General features: G+C 43.3%; 1 long non-coding RNA gene across 1 annotated transcript; it reads right to left on the bottom strand.

Annotated features, from left to right (window-relative positions):
• Positions 1–2914: 2914 nt before the first annotated feature.
• On the bottom strand, positions 2915–4828 carry LOC148114384 (uncharacterized). The gene is made up of 3 exons (XR_015734126.1): positions 4499–4828; positions 3444–3509; positions 2915–3022 (listed from the first exon to the last, which is right to left on the bottom strand). It is a non-coding gene; the product is annotated as an uncharacterized LOC148114384 (long non-coding RNA).
• Between the last annotated feature and the right edge of the window lie 1127 nt (positions 4829–5955).

Here is a 5955-nt window from a genome sequence, read left to right as displayed (position 1 = left end):
CTAGCCTTTCCAACTTGGTGTTTTCCAGATGTGATACAATTCCCAGAATTCTAAGTCAGCAAAAGTTGGGAATTTCTACGAGCTGCAATAAAAAAAAATCTAGTGGCTCAAGGATGGGCTTGGAATTTGTTAAGATATTTAAATTTAGTAGCTGGAGCAGTGGGGTTGTGCAATGAGCCAGAACATAGAGTTATAACTGATTGGTTGAAGAGGCAATCTGCACTGTGATTGATTGCTATGGGTGTGGAGGGGGAGTTTCCCTTTTTCCCTGCCTTTTTCTTCCATGATTTACCTCATGATTTACCTCATGATGCTCCCGTTTACCCAACTATCCTGTTTGATGTATATATATAGATGTATATAAAATTACAAGTTCATGTCCAGCTTCATTTGGACCTGCTGCACAATTCCCTGATAGAATTCTAGATACAATACCAACCTATGCAAAGGCAATTTATGTCAGCAAAACTATCTGTTAGAAACAGATGTTGAGACTCTAGAAAGAGTGCAGAGAGGAGCAACAAAGATGATTAGGGACTGGAGGCTAAAACATATGAAGAACGGTTGCAGGAACTGGGTATGTCTAGTTTAATGAAGAGAAGGACTAGGGGTGACATGATAGCAGTGTTCCAATATCTCAGGGGTTGCCAGAAAGAAGAGGGAGTCAAGCTATTCTCCAAAGCATCTGAGAGTAGGACAAGAAGCAATGGGTGGAAACTAATCAAGGAGAGAAGCAACTTAGAACTAAGGAGAAATTTCCTGACAGTTAGAACAATTAATTAGTGGAACAACTTGCCTGCAGAAGTTGTGGATGCTCCAACACTGGAAATTTTTAAGAAGATGTTGGATAACCATTTGTCTGAAGTGGTGTAGGGTTTCCTGCCTGGGCAGGGGGTTGGACTAGAAGACCTCCAAGGTCCCTTCCAACTCTGTTATTCTATTTTATTCTAACAGCTGTTTGGGACAAAGACAATGTTTACATTTATTGCTGACTGGAAATGCCTTATAGATTTTTGTATAAAACAGAAAAATGAACATATGATTTCAATGTGGATAGGTTATAGAAATAAGAAAGTTAAGTTGTAACCACAGAGTAAGAGGTAAATTTATAATTCTAATTATCATTGCTGTAAACAAGATTGGAAGCTACATCTTTGTACCTTTTTCTTTCTTTTCAATTTTTCTTTTATTTCCCCCTCCTTCTTGCACTTTTTGTTTTCTCTTTGCTTTCTTTATTTTCTTACTTTATATTACTCTTTACTTTCTTTTTAATAAAAATGATAAAACAGAACAGCTGCTTCGGGCATAGAATGAGTTGATTAGAGATACATACAGTATATTTCTGAGGAATGAGTGTATATAGTTTGGTATGTCACATCAATTGTGCTGCTGATAACATTGCTTATACACTTTCATACTAAAACTAGATCTGGCTCAGCCTGGTTATGACATCACTGGATCTGTCAAATGTCCATATTTAAAAACTCACAACGTTTGTTTTCATTTCTTTTTCTTGGTACGGGAATCCATGACAAACTTCATAATTTGTGTGAAATTACACATAGATTATAAATATTAGCAATGCCAAAACAAGTGTGTGGAACAATTAGTACTACACAGCACAAGTCTGATTTATATATATTCTGGGAGAAGTCTGGGAGAAAAAATTCCTTCTCTAAATTTTGCTTTTAGCATTCAGCAGACTCATAGACCAACCATGTGCCTTTGCAGTGACATTTATTATATTATGGCTTCATCTTTAATTGTTCTTTTCTGCTAGCAAAATGAATCCAACGTAAGGCCTCATGAATCATATAATTATTTTACTTAATCCTCGTAAGTGCCTATCTTTAAGTGCCTATCTTGTTTGATTCTGAGGACATTTGGAGGTGCCAAATGTGTACCCATCATGACTCTCTTCATGTACAAGTTTCCACTATTCTAGAAGAAGCAGTCAAAGAAATGAATTGAAAACCAGAAATATGCAGCACACTATACAAGCAAACTGCATATGGAAAAAGATGATAGATGATGCTATGTGACCACATCAGTGGTGGGTTTCAACATTTTTTACTACCGGTTCTGTGGGTGTGGCTTGGTGGGTGTGGTGTGGCTTGGTGGACGTGGCTTGGTGGGCGTGGCAGGGGAAAGATACTGTAAAAACTCCATTCCCAACCCACTCCAGGGGAAAGTTACTGCAAAATTCCCATTTCCTCTGGATCAGCTGGGATTTGGGAGGCAGAGAATAGATGGGGGCAGCCCTGTGGAATGAACTGCCCCCGGAAATGCGTAAGATCTCCGACCTCCGAGTATTTCGCTGTGCACTCAAGACTGATGTTCCGCCAGGCCGGACTATCAACATAATAATTTTAAATTGGGTATTTTAAATTTCTGGGGTTTTAAATTGAGCCGAATTATTTAATAATTTAAAATAATTTTAATTGATGTTTGTCTTGTGCTTTTAATAGGCTGTACACCGCCCTGAGTCCTTCGGGAGAAGGGCGGTATAGAAATATAATAATAATAATAATAATAATAATAATAATAATAATAATAATAATAATAATAATAATAATAATAATAATAATAATAATAATAATAATAATAATATGATGATGATGATGATGATGATGATGATGATGATGATGATGATGTCAGAATTTTTACTACCGGTTCTCCAAACTACTCCAAATTTCTGCTACCTGTTCTCCAGAACTGGTCAGAACCTGCTGAAACCCAGCTCTGCACCACATGTATAACCTTTCTGGATGTGCTTACTTGGGTTCACATGTCATTAGTGGAAAACTGGAATACTTTGTGTTCAGTTTTGAGGTACAAAACCTCATAACTGTTATGAGGTCATTACATACAGCTTCTATCACTTTATATTTATCCATTGCATTCTCAGACTTACTCTGGACTGGACTATCAGTTCAGTTCCAAATGCAGATTATGGTCTTTGAAACTTTATGATTTAGGGTCCTGCTGCTCATAGAATTATAGGTAGTCCTCATTTTTTAACCTGAGGGTGCACAAGAACAAAACTAAATTAAAAGATGGAGGAAGGAGAAAGGGAAATAACATTAAAGGAGGATATGTCTGGATGATCTAACCTCTCTAACCATACTACTTGGAGGACCCTGAGTAGGTTGAGAGTTGGAGTGTCTAAATGTAAAACCAATATGCTCCAGTGGAGGCTTTTACTGAGAAAAACACGCTATGTGAATATGGAGAAATACAGAGCCCAGCCCATCTGCTGTTATGTCGGCTAATATTACAGCTTCATTCTGCAGTTTAAAGTTTGATTTAGACATGGAAGAAGAAGAATTCACAAATGCAATTGGAACCTGTTACATATAAACGTTGCCTAACGTTGCTTCCCCATGGCAGAGTAAGGGTTAACCCCATCTATCCACCTAGACCTCCCCCTGATCCCTCCTTACCTTGGCCCTGCCTCCCAGGTATATAAGGTGTGGTCCAGGGATCCAGATGTACTTCCAGATGTATACCTGTAACAAAAACATCTGATTAATAAAGAGCTCTGATTCAATTGCATTTCGTGTTGGAGTCATTGGGTAAGATCATTGGAAACACGTTACAGCTTGGTAGCAGAGGATGGTTAACCCACAACTCACAGAAATGGCAGAATCAGGAATCCAGTCCGATGCAGAAAACAGGATGTTCACCAGAACCTATACAAAACAGATGGAGGAGCTGCAGGCTCTCGAAGGCGCCACAGTGAGAATCGACCCGAACAAGCGTGAGCAGGAACATGAACCGAACTTACTGCTCTGGGACGAGGAACTGAGAGAGGAAACCTGCAGCAGCAAAAGAATAGAGCCACCGGGCAGAGACGACTTCCAATCGACCATTCTGAAGATACTGGAAGCGCCCACCAGCAAAGAGGAGCTCATTGCGAAACTCCAAGGCCTTCTGGAAAGCCATGGAGCAGCGAAGAGCACCCAGGAACCAGAAAACGAAATCGCCAGTCCGGCAAGGGAAAGGCTTTCCCAAGCTGAAGCTCCAGACTTGGAGAATTTCATTTCCGCGCCATGCTCCTGGTGGCCATCTTGGAATGGCCGACAACCAATGAGGAGCTGAGATTTAAAAGAAATGGCGCGAACCTGGGGGGACCCCAACACAAGTGGGGAAGAACCCGAAAACCACACAGAAACAACAATGCAGGCCTGCAAGGGCCCACCTACTGGGCCCGAAGTGGAAAAAGCGATCAAGACTCGTGCGGCAGCACTCGGCTCCGCATTCAAGCCTCCCGCGCCTGCAAAGAAACACCCCAAGGCACACCAAAGCCAAAGGGACAACAGGGTGGCCACCAGAACCCATACAACAACCCAGCCGACACTCAACGAGGCAATGCACCCAGAAAGCAACCACCGGAACCCGATCACCTGCAGGATCGATCAACCGCAGGATTCGCACTCGCCACCCGCTGCACCAACTACCCAAGACCCAGGAATAAGAAGGCAAAGCAGCTACTCACCAGCTGTGCGACCCCTGCCAGGCTTCTCTACTCGTCCAGAGACCACCCAGCATCGACCCGGATCCACTGCCGCCGCCGCCGCTGCTACACCGCCGAGCTCCAGAGGTCCTCGACCTATGACTGTTTCGCCTCCTCACCTCTTCCCATTCTTCACCGGAGATCCAAGGGCCCAGCAATGGCATCCGTCATCCAGGGAGGGCTACGGGCCCGCCAGGGGTGAGTCCAGCCTCCCACTGGCAGGCCTAGGCCTAGGCCTGAGAGCAGCAGCAGAGAGTTCCTCACCCGACGATCTCCGGCACGAAATGAGCTTCGCGCATGCCCAGTCGCCGCCTGTAAGAAAAGAGAGGAACATAGAGATAAATCCAAAGAACATAGAGATAAGTCCATACAGACTAGCAACTAGCATTCCCCCGGCATATTGCGAGTTCCCTCACCTACAAAACCATGGACAGCTCCAGACTGTGAGTAATTTACCATACAGCTCAATGACTTTGCCAGCTGATTTCCACAAGCTAAAACTAGATGGGACTAATTACTTAGAGTGGAATCATCAGCTACAAATTATCTTTCTAAGGGAAAATATGTTATTTTTACTTAATGATCCACCTAGAAAACCCTGGACCTTTGATATAGATTGCCTGCACCACAGGGCTTATTACTTGTTCATGGCAAGCCTATCACCCAGCATCTATCCCAGCCTTGGCCACTACTTGACTGTGGCTGAGATATTACAAAAAATATTTAACTTATTCTATAGCAAGAGTGCAGCCACAACCACCAAGATATCTAGAGAGTTCTACTCAGCCAGGCACAAGGCTGGAGCTCCCATGGGTGAGCACATCCTAAAACTAAATGCTACCAGGGCAGAACTCATATAGAGGGGGGAAACTATCTCAGAAGATAGTATGAAGAGTATAATTATAAATTCCCTGGACTCTAGTTGGGAAAACTTTATAATGCAACTAGATAGCCTCAACATAGAGCACCTCTCTCTAGAAACACTTAGTGGAGGATAGCCTAAGAAGGGACCGCTCCACGAGCCGCAGGGAGAGTAGACCAATAAAAAGGGTAGAGTTTCAAACCAGGGATCACAACACCCCAGAATGCTTTATCTGCAGCTCCAGAAACCATTATAAGAGAGACTGCCCCAGAAACCAAAGGGACAGAGACTACAATCATCGCAGGGAAAGGCAAGGCCGGAAGTCAGGGTACCCAGATAGGCACTCACCAGACAGCAGGTTCAGGCGCAAGGACTCCCCCAATCCCAGAGACAGGAGGGGACATAGAGATAGCTCCAGGGACAGCCAACCAGGGTCACTGTATGGCCTTGGAGACCATCAACCCACACGCACACAGCCAAGGAAAGAGAACACATGGCTCATCGATTCAGCAGCCGCCAACCACACCACCACCAACAGGAACATACTAACATCATTCACACCAAAGAAGTACCACAT

The sequence above is a fragment of the Pantherophis guttatus genome, chromosome 4 (assembly GCF_059756535.1).
Source record: "Pantherophis guttatus breed Tessera chromosome 4, ASM5975653v1, whole genome shotgun sequence".
Lineage (NCBI taxonomy): Eukaryota > Metazoa > Chordata > Lepidosauria > Squamata > Colubridae > Pantherophis > Pantherophis guttatus.
The sequence above is the reverse complement of the archived record's forward strand: the minus strand, read 5'-3'. Positions and strand labels throughout refer to the sequence as shown.